This window comes from Eptesicus fuscus, chromosome 18, assembly GCF_027574615.1.
Source record: "Eptesicus fuscus isolate TK198812 chromosome 18, DD_ASM_mEF_20220401, whole genome shotgun sequence".
Taxonomy (NCBI): Eukaryota; Metazoa; Chordata; class Mammalia; order Chiroptera; family Vespertilionidae; genus Eptesicus; species Eptesicus fuscus.
Window position 1 is genome coordinate 8,055,125 of NC_072490.1, and position 14,195 is coordinate 8,069,319.

Sequence of the window (14,195 nt, forward strand, 5' to 3'; positions counted from 1 at the left end):
AGAAACCCTCCCTTCCCAACCCAAGCCCTTCTCCTGTTTCGATCCATCTAACCTTTATTTTATTCGACCCTCACCTGCCTTTTGCTGGAGCTAATCCTAGTTGTTTCTAAGAGAGCATGTGATGAGAGCCGCGTGGGGCCCTGTCTTTCTTGTGTAGACTTCTCTGGCGATCCTGACGGTGGTGTGATTCCAGTCCCGTGTGGTGAACTCTCTTCTTCTAGTTCTCAGTGGTCGTGCCTTACTTCCATGATTTTAAATTGGGTGTGTATCCGTCAGGTTTGCTGTAGAAATGCTGGGTAACAAACAGTCCCCAGATCCGCCGTGGCCACACTTATTCCCTGATCCCGATTGTAGGTCACCTGAGGAGGGTGGCCTGGCCTTTGCTTCAGGTCTGTTCCACGTGTCACTCATTGGAGGCTTTGGGCTGAAGGGGCAGCAGCTGTGTGGGGCCACCCTCCCCTGGCAGAGGACAGGAGCTCCAGGCGACGCACTCAGCCACACAGGCACAGTCAGAGCCTCTGGTTACACATGCAGTCGTTCTGTCCACTCGCACGTCACTGGCCTGAGCAAGTTCTGTGGCCTGGCTCAACGTCACAGAGCTGCGACATGATATTCCGTCTCGGCGAACCATGGCAAGGCTGGGAGTGAAGGAAGCATTGTGAGCAAAGTGAACAGCTGGATTTTAGAAGATCCTCAGGGAACGAAGGAGCGGCCTTGAATGGCGGAGGTGCATACACAGGTGGTCTTTAGGGAAGCCCCATGGTGTCAGCGACCTCCAAGCCCTTATTCTCAGCCCTGCTGGACCAGAGGACCGCGGTGGGCATGGGGAGGGACGGAGGGACGTGGGCTCCTGTGGCCTGGAGCAGGGGTTGGCAGGCTTTTCCGTAAAGGGCCTGTTTTGCTAGTAGGTCTGTGGGTCCCCTGATCTCGGTCACAGCTCTTCATCTCTGCTGGTGCAGGTGAAAGCAGCCACAGGCAGCCCCTTTAGGAGCAGGTGTAATGGTGTTCCAATAACATTTCCTTTCTAAAGACAGGCAGGGCTGGGGGCACTGGGGGCCATGGTCTCGACCTGACCTGTATTGGGGCGTCAACTTAACAACAGGAGAAAAATAGCCCTTTGTGGTCGGGAAGCCAAAAAAAAACCCCCAAAAAAAAACACAAAAAAAACCCCAAACAAACCCAAAAACAAAAGACCTCAAAGGACTGTGGGTGAGTCCACTAGAGCCCCACCCACTCAGCATTGAAAACGGTTGCTCTGTAGCATTGAATTCCCTCCACAGCCAACGCTATTGTTCCTGAGCGTGAAATCTCATTTCGCTGAACCCGTTTTCTGTAGAAATGCCTGCAAAAGGCAGTACACGCTCTGTGGGCTCTCCAAGCTCCGTGGGCTCTCCATTGCTGTGGAAGGCAAAGCCATGAGCAGTGTTTCTGTTTTTGGAGGAGGGGCCCTGTTATTAAGTGAAGTGAGTAGCCTCAGGGACCCTGCCTTCCATTCCTCTGGTTGCATGCGTGCGTGTGTGCGTGCATGTGTGTGCGTGTGCATGCGTGTGTGCGTGCATGCATGCGTGTGCGTGCATGTGTGTGTGTATGTGTGCGTGCGTGCGTGTGTGCGTGCATGTGTGCATGTCTGCTTCCGTGAGATGTAATTCATACACCGTATAATTCACCCACATACAGTATATCACTCGATGGTTTTTAGTATGTTCCTAGGGTTGTACAGTCATCACCACAGTCAGTTTTGGAACATTTTCATCATCCCAAAAAGAAACTCTAGATTCTTTAGTTGCCAGCGCCCCCCCCCCCCCCCATCTGCTCCAGGCGCCCCAGTGTGGCTGCATTTTGAATAAGTTTTCAAAAAGTCAGCTCTTGGTTTCCTCTGCCCTTGTTTTCTTGACTCAAGACCCAGCCGTGCCTTGTGAACGGACTGAGGGACGGCCTCGAGTGACCGCCGTGCTGTTAAAGCGTGTGCCCGCGAGACCCTTGCATTGCTTCTGACGTTTGCATGTTGTAACTGCGTCACCTGCTACGGCTAACATGTCCCCTATGTTATACTTTTCATTTGTATTCTTTGTTTTTGTTAGTCCTCCCGCCAGGATATTTTCCCATCGATTTTCAGAGAGCGTGGAAGGGAAAGGGAGAGACACAGAGAGAGAAACATCCATGTGAGAGAGACACATCCATTGGTTGCCTCCCGCACTCGCCTGACCAGGGCCAGGTTTGAGCCTGCATCCAAGGGACGTGCCCTTGACGGGAAACGAACCTGGGACCCTTCAGCCCACAGGCCGACAGACACTCTGTCCGATGAGCCAAACCGCTAGGGCTCATTTGTATTCTTTGTAGGATGTTGTCCCCTGTAACGTTCCACACTTTGAACTTAAGTCTGTGTGGCTTTGAAACCTGGCCCAAGTCACATGGAATCATTTCCCTGTCCGGGTTTCCTTGTCCGCGCTGTTTCACTGTTTGTTGTCATCTCTCTGTAGCCATTTGGGGAGGATGAGCTTGAAGTCTTTTAATATCCAGATGATCTCACTTGATGTTTTGAAAAAGTAGCCATTGTTCATTTATAAGCAGAATTTCCTGTTCAGGAAATCATTTCGATGAACAATAAGACAGTTGACTGCATTGAATGATGGCGGCACAGTAGGTACTATGGTTTCACAAAATGTTGTTCTATGAACACAATTAAGTTTTCCTGACCGGGCACTTCACTCTTTATCTCAGAGTTTACCCTTTGATGCTAACTGCCTTCCATTGTCCCCCAGTAAGGACTAATTTTGGGGAGAAGGGGACAGATGGAAGGATGTGTGTCCTGAACCCGGCTCGGGCAGCTGCTGAGGCCTTAGAGGGTCTAACTGTAAATTTTGGGTATAAGTGTTTTTGGGAAATAGAAAGCAGTTGTAGGTAGGCGTAAAACGCCAGTATTTGAAACCAGGAAACTGGATCAGAACCCCCAGATTGGAGCGACAAAACCCATGAAATGGGAGGGAGGTTGATGAGATGGGGTACAAGTAAGTTATCCCATTTTTGCTATGGATAACGAGAGAAATACAGATTTACCTCCCTACCTGTCTCAGTAAGGATCAGGTTTGGCTGCATAGAGCAGTGGCTTCGCCTCCTAGGATTGATTTTTCTCTCCATAGAAGCAGTTCAGAGGGAGGCTCTGCAATGCTGGTGCAGCCCTGTCCTTGAATTCTACCGTACCAGCTGTGGTTTTCATTCTTGAGGTCGCCTCACGCTCTAAAAAGGCTGCTGAAGCTCCAGCCATTGTGTTTACGTTCCAGGCCTCAGGAAGGCAGCCTTTTGGAAAGCCTCACCTGCCACTACTGCTACCTCATTGGCCAGAACTTAGCCCCATGGTCACACCTTGCTGTAGAAATGTCATCTTCCCATGGGGCTTAGGGCTTTGATGCTAAGGAAAGGGGTGAGGGTGAATAGTGGGCAGCCACTAGCGGTGCATGCCATGCCTCCTGGACCAGCATTAAAGACCTGACACGGACCTTCCAAACCCGTGTTTCCTCCTCTTTCACATCTGACCCACACGAGACAATGCTGTTATCTGCATAGCAGGAGGGCTAAGTGATGGTAGCTCACAGCTGGAGACCGCCGTGGACACTGCCTGGCCCCCTCCATTCCCAGCACCGCTGTCCTAAAGCACTAGAAGACACGGAATCTGGCGGCACTGATTCTACAAAACAGAAGACTGCCGAGCAACGGCACCTCGAGAAAGCGGAACCACCAGGAGGCGAGACAGAAGGAAGATCAGCCGCACTGGACAGGAATGCTCCTGCTGGAAGACAGAGTCTCAGAATGGGTCACAAAGGGAAGCTTCAGCGATGTGCTGTGTTTCGGGAAGTCTCAAAGCAAAGTGCTCCAGAGTGGGGGACTTGGAAGTAGGAGGAACATGGGGAGAAAGAAGAGTCCTGAGGAGGAATAATTTAATCAGTGGCAACCGCCCTTCTGCTTTCCGGGGATCGGACTGCTGTAGGGACCTCGTGGAAGTGGAGGCAGGCAGTGCTTGTCCTTCTGTGTCTGGCTCATTTCACCCAGCACAATGGCTTCAGGGTTCATCCATGCTGTAGCGGGTGTTAGAATGCCCTTCCTTTTTGAGGGCTGAATAATATTCCATGGCATGCCCTATATAATAAAGAGGTAATAAGCAAATTGACCCTCATACCCTCACGTCATCACAAGATGGCCACCCCCATGTCATCACAAGATGGCCGGCAGGGGAGGGCAGTTGGGGGTGATCGGGTCAGCCGGAGAGCAGTTAGGTGTCAATCAGGTCAGCAGGGGAGTGGTTAGGGGATGATAAGGCTGTCAGGCAGATGCGGTTAGGGGCAATCAGGCAGGCAGGCAGGCGAGTGGTTTAGAGCCGCCAGTCCCAGATTGTGAGAGGGATTGGGCCTAAACTGGCAGTCGGACATCCCCTGAGGGGTCCCAGATTGGAGAGGGTGCAGGCTGGGCTGAGGGACATCCTCCCCCCCCACCAGTGCATGAATTTCATGCACCAGGCCTCTACTATATACTATGTTGTTATCTACTCATCTATTGATGGACTCTTGGGTTGCACCTGCCTTTGACTGGTGTGACTAATGCTGTGATGAACAAGGATGTGCAAGTATCTGTTCGTGCCCTGCATTGACTGCTTTTGGGCATATACCCGGGAGTGGACTTGCTGGGTCATAAGGTAATTAATTCTGTGTTTAGTTTTTTGAGGAGCCTGCAGTCGCACGTTTTTTACTTTATCAGCTGCACGGTAAACATGCTTCTGTATTTTGTGCGTTAGAGTTTGGGGAGCCCCTCCTTAGATTTACTCCCACGTGTGAGACTCCTGGCCGGAGGGTCAGGACCACTTTTTGGTTTTCCAGAGATGCCGTCTCACTGTTTCCTACAGCGAATATGAATTCAGCCGTGAGCACTTTCATTGGCCACCAGCCCGGCTCGGCTATTTTTCTGTAAAAATGTTTCCCCTGGTGATTTTATAATCACAAGATGATCAAGCATATGCACTTTAAAGAGAAATTATCAAGAAAATTGGAAAACCGCCCTACCCGGTTTGGCTTAGTGGATAGGGCGTCGGCCTGCAGACTGAAGGGTCCCAGGTTCGATTCCGGTCAAGGGCATGTACCTTGGTTGCGGGCACATCCCCAGTAGGAGGTGTGCAGGAGGCAGCTGATAGATGTTTCTCTCTCATCGATGTTTCTAACTCTCTATCCCTCTCCCTTCCTCTCTGTAAAAAAATCAATAAAATATATTTAAAAAAAAAAAAAGAAAATTGGAAAACCAAAGTATTTTTTTTCCTATTTATCTCGTAGTAAAACAACTTCAAAGGGACAGTAACACCTTCCGTTTTTTGAGCATTTCTCTAGAGGTTTTTACCTCTGGATTTAGACACGTGAAAAGCAAAGAGGTATCGGTGCAGTTCCAGCTGCCTGTCTTACGAGTAGAGCCCATCCGATCTGGACGGGAGCACCATCTGCTTTAGATTTCCACACCGAGCCCCTGGGAGCCACCATTTCTGAAAGCCACTGACCTTGGGGTTGACCTTCGGGGGGCCTCCCTGGCAGGGCCCTCCTCCCCTGCGTGGCCCTGCCTCCTCTCGCCCCTCCGTTGCACAACACACTGGCCTGCCCCGGCGGACACGGCCTCGCTCGTTCCGTTGCATAAGCTTGCACGTTAGCCTCTCGCCGGAGACCCTGCTTGGGAAGGGGACGCCGCGGAGTGGCTCCGTGCTCCTGCCCGCTCCTTTCGGGTGAGTGTCCTGGGAGCTGGTGTCCTGCGCGATGAGGCGCTCGCCCGCAACCTGACACCCAGCCTCCGTGGCGTCGAGCCGGTGTCGTTGTTGACCCGTTTTCTTAGAAAGAGTCGCTTCTGGTGGCAGGTGAGGCCACCGCGATCCCAGAGACCACCCCGTGTCGTGTGGGCGTCTGTGCCTGCCTCTGGAGCACCGTGGGCCTTCTCTTTCCTGTTCCTCCCATGCAGGTTTCCCTGCGTGGCCGCCCCTCTCCTGGGGACACCCCCACCCCTTCGCTGCTCACAGCCAGTGACTGTGCCCGGCCCCTCGGGTCTGGGATGTGCGCTGGGAGGTGGCACCCGAGGATCTGGGGGACGGACGTGGGACAGGAGAATCGGGGGTCCTAGGTCTGTTCCTGCCGCTGCTTTAGCCGCAAGACCGCGCCCGCGTCCTTGACCTCCCAGGCCTCAGTTTCCCCTTCTGTAAGGGGTGGGAGAGGACTGGCGGGGCGGTGGGCTCTGTGGGGAGTCTGAGAAGCCCTTTGTGGAAGTCGGGAGAGGGCGGATGGGGCGGGGGGGGGGGGGGGGTGGGCAGCTGGCCCGGAGACCACCTCCCCCTTTTGTACTGTTTAATGTTGAGCCACGTGCTTTACTTACTGATTTAAAAAAATTAAGCCAATTTGGTTCATTAAAACCCCAAAGGGCAAACGGGCAACTCTCGTGTCAGTGTGCAGGTGCCCCTCAGAGGCCGAACAGAAAAGCCAGTTCCGGTCCCGCCGCATAGATCCTGGGTCAGGGGTCAGGTGGAGCCGCAGGAGCCACCGAAGGAGTGGAGAGGCCAGGGTTGCACTGTGTGGTGACTGCCCGATGTCACTGTCACCCATCCCCGGGGGGGCCCTCAGTTCTGCTGAAATCCCTACAGGTGAACGGAGGGCGGAGAAATGCCTCCTTGCAGGCCCCTTCCCTGCGGGGTCCTCGGAGGGGGCCGGGGATGGTGGCAGGGAGGCGGCGACTTAGGCTTGAGAGGAGGCGGGCAGGGGTGGGGTCCGGCCCAGCCTCAGGTCATCTTCGGGGCCTTGGTGTTCTCGTTTGTGAAATGTGTCCCCAGCCCTCACCCTGCTCTGCTGGCCGGTTCGTGAGATGATGAAACGCAGGAACGGGTCCCAGTGCTTTGCGTCCTTCAGCGAGTGTTTGTTGAGCCCTGCCTGGGTACCGGGCAGGTGCCGGCTGAGCAGGGAGGAACCCGTGTCGGGGTGGCCCTGCTGCTTCCCGAGGCCCCCTGGGTGGCGGGCTGAGCGGCGGGCTGAGCAGCAGGCCGAGCACCGGTCCTGGGTCTGCTGCTGGCTGCTCGGAGACATGCGGCCACCTCCCAGCCTCTCTGAGTGCATTGTCCTCTTCCATCAAATGAGGTGGTTGAGCCAGAATTTTTAGCTCTAATGGTCCCTTTGTGGATTGTGAAACCACAGCTTTTCTAGGGGAGAGAGCATTTGCACAGAGTTCCCTGAGGTAAGGCTCTAAACATGGGACTTTACAATAGGGAGGAATTTTCCAGAAGGACGCCTGTCGGACACCAGTTACAAAGGACTAGAGGCCCGATGCACGAAATTCGTGCAAGGGGCTCGGCCCTCGCAGCTGCAGCTTCGTCTGGAAGGACATCCGGAAGGTCGTCCAGCTGTCCGGTCTAATTATCATATTACACTTTTATTATTATAAAATAGATCACTCATGGCCCTGGCCGGGTGGCTCAGCTGGTTGGAGTGTCATCCCGTACACCAAAAGGTTGTGGGTTTGGTCCCAGTTGGGGAGCATGCAGGAAGCAACTGATCTATGTTTCTCTCTCACATCGATGTTTCTCTCTCTCTCTCTCTCTCCCTCTCTCTCTCTCTCTCTCTCTCTCTCTCTCTCTCTCCTGCTCCCTCTAAAATCAATAAAAATATGTCCTTGGTGAGGATTAAACAACAACACAAAATATCACGTGTGTTCCCAGCACCAGCATGGTCTGTGTGTGAGTCTTTGTGCCCTTTCATCTTAATAATTAAAAAAAAAAAAAAAAGGGGGGGGGAATTGCTTCCAAGTCTGTACAGGATGGTTGGTGTGTGGCCGAGTAGGAGAAGGGTCTTGTCTTGTGAGGTCTTGTCTTTAAAACCGTGGGTTTGTGGTCACTGCCAAGTAAAAAAATGGGGTCGGGCCCTAACCGGTTTGGCTCAGTGGATAGAGCGTCGGCCTGTGGACTGAAAGGCCCCAGGTTCGATTCCGGTCAAGGGCATGTACCTTGGTAGCAGCTGATCGATGTTTCTCTCTGATCGATGTTTCTCTCTCATCGATGTTTCTAACTCTCTATCCCTCTCCCTTCCTCTCTGTAAAAAAAATCAATAAAATATATTAAAAAAAGGAAATGGGGTCGGGCTGGGATGGGGAGGAAGAAAGAGGAGACGGTGGGCTTTTGGAACATGGCCAGCTTCGATGAGTTAAGGTTTCTTGTGTTGTCCTTTGACTGTCACCTGTAACGGGGTCTAGAACCTTCTCCTGAGGCCCAGAGTGAGACCCCAGGACGGGAGACCCCAGCGTGCACACTGGAGGCACACCTGTTCTCACTTCGGCCCTCAGGTGTTTACAGAGTTCAGAATTCGTGTCCAGCATTTAAAAGCCAGAGAATCTCATGTAGGAATACAGACCCCTGGCCTCTCGGGAGAAGGCACACCCCGAGGGCCACGGGCCTTCTCCTCGGTGGAGCAGGGTGTGCCGAGTGGCGGCTGCCCCAGACACAGCCCTGGTCTAGCCGCTCACAGACATTTAGGGAAGAAAGAGAGCTTTCCTGCAACCTGACCCCTTGCTTCTACGGTGAGGAAACTGAGTCCCAGGCAGACCAAGATGTGGCTTGCTGGGGTGACAGGGTGAAGTTGGGTCCCATGCTCCCAAGTCTTGGAGCCGTGCTCTTGCTGCGCGCAGCCCTGGCGCCTGCCAGCAGGTGGCAGTGTGGTGCTGCCTGGCCTCACACTCTGTCTCCTCCCGGACTTTCTTGTCTCCTTCTTTCCTCTGAGCCCTTCTGTTCTCTGTCTTCCTCTGATTTTGCCAGTTTTCTCTCACTAAGTTTTCCTGTTAGCATGGCTCTCTCGTTCTCTCTTTTTTTTTATTCTTCCCTCTCCCCCGATGTTTCCCCCAGGATCTCCTGGGGCTTGGGTGGTTGTTTAGGACACCTTCCCACTCTGCTCCCTTGCAGCTACACAGCTCTCTGCTCTCCAGCGTGCAGACCACAAGCCCAGAGACCCCATGGAGCTACCCCCACCCCACCGGGGACGGCCACCACTCAGGGCGTGTAACTGCGTGGCCCTGGGGGCCAGGGGTCTGTCGGACACTAATTTAGAGCTGCCGTTTCTGCTGTAAAAAGGAAGCATCGTCTTGGGCTCCTGGCAAGCTTCACGAAGCTGGCATGTCACCTGGGCATCAGTGCAAATCGTCAGATGGAGGGCCTTCTTCTACCCCTCCCTGGGGGCGAGGGTCTAGTCCAAGTCGGGCAGAGAGTGGACACAGTCCCAGTGTCCTCTGGGGTAGCCCTGCAGGAGGCTCTCATCCTCGGGTAGGAGGATCCACTCCAAACTTTCTGCCTGGGAGAAAGCCTAGGAAGGGGCATAGCTCTGAAGAGGTGAAGAGACCCACTATGTGCTGCTCCCAACGTGATGCCATAAGCATGGTGGGCCTTGGGTCAGATCAATGTTTGCTGAGTGGTCAAGGGGACTCTTAACTTTGCACTGGACTTCCCTCCATGCTGGACGAAGGCCGAGGGTGATTCTGCCAGGGGCCTGGAGAGTCCTTGACACTCCATAATTCCACTCTCCCCTGCTGAAGGCCGGCGTGTGCCCATCCTGGGCAGGGGGTTGACAGACCAGACCTGTCACCCATTGCTGACTCTTTCTCCCTTTGTTCCATGACTCATCCAACACTCGCTGACACCCTTGCCCGGCACAGTGCTAAGGGCTGGATGTCAGGTGGGTGATGCACAGCTCTTTCTCCCAAGGGGCTCACGCTTAGTGGAGGAGAGACCGTAGGAAACCTAACATGGCAGTGCAATAATGTACTCAGTCCGTCGCCGGAGGACCGAGGGCAAGGGCAGCTTGGAATACAGGGTGACATTTGAGTGATACTTGGGGATGGAGTTTGCTGAGCGGTGAAGGGCATTCTAGGCAGCTAGAACAGCTGGTGCAAAAACCAAGATGTCTGCAAAAATGTGTTTGGGGAATGGTGAGGAGTTGGTGTGGGCTAACAGAAGCGGCATTGGAGAAAATAGCGGAGGCTGAGCTGGAGAAGGAAGGCTGGGTATTGCCTTGGCTGCTTCAACAGAGACTGACATAAGAGTGGCCTCCATACAGTAGATGTTTCTTCCTCTCTGAAAAGGCCAAGTGGGAAGTAGCCCAGGTGTGCTCTGTCCCGCCAGGTTGCTCCAGGCACCCAGAGTCCTTCTGGTCATCCCCTGAGTGTGGCCTTTACTGCTGCAGTTGAAGATGGCTCCAGGGCCAGCCCATCTCCCCAATTCCACAGTTGGAAAGGGCATGAGTTGGAAGTTCTGTTTACCTATGGGCATATAGACGTACCTTACTGCAAGGAAAGCTGGGAAATGTAGTTTTTAGCTGGGGTGGCCATGTGCCCAGCCATACCGCGTGGGATCCATGATCAAAAGGGAGGAGCAGGAATTAGATATTGGAAAACCTCTGCTAGGAAGGAGGTGTGGGCTGAATCATGAAACACTTTTTTTTTTTTTAAAGTAGGACAGTACTGTGATGTAAAAAGTATCTTTTTTAAAAATATTTTTTTTGATTGACTTAAGAGAGGAAGGGAGAGGGAGAGAGAGAGATAGAAACATCCATGATGAGAGAGGATCATGGATCGGCTGCCTCCTGCATGCCCCACACTAGTGATCGAGCCTGCAACCTGGGCATGTGTCCTGACCAGGAATTGAACCGTGACCTCCTGGTTCATAGGTCAATGCTCAACCATTGAGCCATGCTAGCCGGGCAAGCCTGGCCTTTTGATGGTCGAACAGGCTGGGGTGGGGGTGGGCGGTTAGTGGGTTCCAGGTTGTTGCTGCAGGTCTGCCAGAGCCATGAACCTGTTGGGACCAGGTTTAGTCAGGAGGCCGATGCCCTTCATTAGAGACCTAGCTGAGAACACGTTTCTATCGCTTGTTAATAACGTGAGGTGGGGCTCTGGAGAAGTGATGGCCGTCAGGAGCACAGCGGGCTCCTTTCCTCCAGGTTGGCCCTTCCACCTGGGACTTGAGGAAGCTCCCAGAGACGGGGAGGGGGGCAGGGCTGTCCTGCTCAGGCCCCATCCTTCGTGGTCCTGCAGACATAGCACCTCAGTCCTTGGCTCTGGAAGGGAAATCGCCACAACACCCCCTCAGTCGTCCGTGTGTGTAACTGAACATCCTTACCGTATCCATGAAACTCGCATGTCTAGCATAGAACCTTCCAGCTCAGAATACCCTGGGAATCCCCCGGCGTTTCTGGTCTGCCCGCCCAGGAGATGGGCAGCAGGTGGCAGAGGGGAGGACACAGCTTTTCGCCTGACAGCGGAGGGTTCTCATACGGGATCTGTCCCCTATTCAGCTATGTGACCTTGAGCAGCATGTCCTCCACAATCCCTCTGGATCTCAGCTTCCTCATCTGTGAAACAGCACAGGCATCTGTGTGTCAAGCTGCAGGGAGGGTGGGGGAATGCTCTGAAGGCCCCTGGCCAGCGTTTGGTGCGGGGAAAGCAGGATTCAGGGGGCTTCTGGAAGGCTTTCATCCCACGTTTACCCAACCTCAGGCCTCGGATGTGTCTTCTCCATGAGCCAATTGTGGCGTCTCCTCTACAGGAGGTCCCGGGGTTCTGGCCCAGTGGCCAAGGCCAAGGCCAAGGGCAGCTCCCCGAGCGGTCTCTATAACCCTCTCCTATGCCCTAGTTCTCTGGACCTTCCAGGCAGCTGCAAACTTGCCCGTGTTTATGTGGCTGGTCACGTTATAGAAAATTAAAATACACAGGGTTTTTTTAAAAGGCATTTTGGCCCAGCCTCACCTTTTGACACTTTATCTCAGTGGTCATTATACGCTTTCAGGAAAGCGATATCCCCTGGGCACGGGGACCCACACTGTAAACAGGTTGACCTTCAGCCCTGGAGACCTGGAAGGGAAGGTCAAGTCTCAGCGTTTGAGCAGCTGCCAGCGTGCTCACAAGTGACAGGTTATTCTTAGAAGGGATTTTTTTTTTTTTGGAACCGTTGCCTTCCCCACCAGCAAGTAGCAGTGACACCAGAAGGTTCCAGTCTGGTGTGTGGGTGCGTCGTGCAGGAATGTGTGGGTCCGCTCCCCGTTCTAGGACGGGCTGGCACTGCCTGCCAGGGAGCAGGTCCGTGTTTATCTCGGAGGTGCCACCCGTTGGGCATCAGCCTCCCATGTCCCCGAGTCCCCTCCGTCAGCTGGCAGCCGCCTTCTAGCCACGAGGCCTCGCCCCGAGATGCGCCTTGTGGGAACTTTCCCGGGATGGTGAGAGGAAGAAACGTAACGATGGGTCCATCTGGAACCTTGCAGATGGTGCTTGGTGTTAGTGGGAGATGAGAAGAAGTAGGCGATACCTTCTGTCTCGTTGGCTGTGGCCTAGGGGAGGACATGAAACTCCGCCCGGGGGCAGAGGTGGCCGAAATGCCAGGTGTGCCTGCTGTGACATTTCCCACGGGAGGCAGAGAATCCCCAGCGTCCAGCTGTTGTCTTCCAGGAGGCAAGAGCTGCCCTGAAGCTCCAACTAACCCTCTGAATGTCTTCACTTCCTACTTAAAGCCCTTCTCCTAGGCCCATGGTCGGCAAACTCATTAGTCAGCAGAGCCAAATATCAACAGTGCAACGATTGAAATTTCTTTTGAGAGCCAAATTTTTTAAACTTCTTCTAACACCACTTCTTCAAAATAGACTCGCCCAGGCCGTGGTATTTTGTGGAAGAGCCACACTCAAGGGGCCAAAGAGCCGCATGTGGCTCGTGAGCCGCAGTTTGCCGACCACGGGCCTAGGCTCTTGACAAACCACGGGCTTCCTTGGCTGAAGTGTTCTGCCGTGAAGCTTAGCATGTGAATTGAGTAAGAAGGTAGTTGGGGGGGTGGGGGTGGGAGAGGGAAGCCCCCAGGTGACCTCGGTGGGCTCCGGCCCAAAGGGAGACCATTGCTCTCTCCACCTGTGATCCCAGATATTTTTTGCCTGCTCTGTGGCTGTCTTCTTTTTTTTTTTTAATATGTCTTTAATGATTTTTATTTGAGAGAGAGAGAGGAAGGGAGAGGGATAGAGAGATAGAAACACCGATGATGAGAGAGAATCATTGATCGGCCGCCTCCTGCACGCCCCCCACTGAGGATCGAGCCCTCAATCAGGGCATGTGCCTTGACCAGGAATCGAACCACGACTTCCTGTTCATAGGTTGATGCTCAAGCACTGAGCCACACCAGCCGGCTGTGTGGCTGTCTTATTGAACAGGAAAGAGACAGGGATTTGGGGAAGCCTTTGGATGGCTGTTCTTCTGGGCACAGGTGTCTGTCTCCACAGTCAAGTGAGCATGAGCGGCCCTGCGGTCACTGCCCTGCTGCCTCCTTTGCCTGGGTTCGAGCCGGGAGAGGAGCGCAGGGACTGGGCCTCCCTGCTGTGCCGCTTTGGGGCCCAGGCCCTTCCTGCTCCCTCTCTCGGCTCCCCCGGCCTGGAGCACCCGGGACTTACCCAGCCTTTGCGTGTCATTTCCTCTGTGCGCTTCGTTAGAGCTGGTCCTTTCCCCTTTAATTTGATGCCAACTTCCATCTTTTAGAAATACCCCATCATTTTGATCTCTTGTCGGCACCGCCTCTTTATTTTCCCTTGCTGTTGGGTTTTATTTCTCTTGAGAGAGTTTTTGTTTTGTTTTAGTTTTTCCCATCCTTTCATACATTTTCAAGAGGAATAGGAGACTGAACTGGTCTCCGCCCGGACCCACCATCTTTGTTTTCTGCTTCAAGACAGGAACATGGTGCAAGCATCTTCTTAAGAATTGACCCCAGCCCTAACCAGTTTGGCTCAGTGGATAGAGCATCGGCCTGCAGACTGAAGAGTCCCAGGTTCGATTCTGGTCAAGGGCATGTACATTGGTTGCAGGCACATCCCCAGTAGGGGGTGTGCAGGAGGCAGCTGACCGATGTTTCTCTCTCATCGATGTTTCTAACTCTCCCTCTCCCTTCCTCTCTGTAAAAACAATAAAATATATTTAAAAAAGAATTGACCCCATTGTATTCTCCTTTTGTGAATGGCTTTTCTCATTGAAGGCTCATTTCTAGCCCAGTCAGCTCTTCTCTCGGGTCCAGCTGTGTGTGCCCTGGGCACCTTAATTTTTTTTTTTAATTTCTTTATTGATTAAGGTGTCACATATTTGTTCTCATCCCCCCATTCCCATCCCACACCCCTCCCCACGGATGCCCC

The 14,195-nt window shown here is 53.4% G+C and overlaps 1 protein-coding gene across 2 annotated transcripts in view; it reads left to right on the plus strand.

Annotated features, from left to right (window-relative positions):
- The window catches only part of TRAK1 (trafficking kinesin protein 1), a 98,349-nt gene that overhangs the window by 11,096 nt on the left and 73,058 nt on the right, over positions 1-14,195 (plus strand). The gene's annotated exons all lie outside the window — the stretch shown is intronic.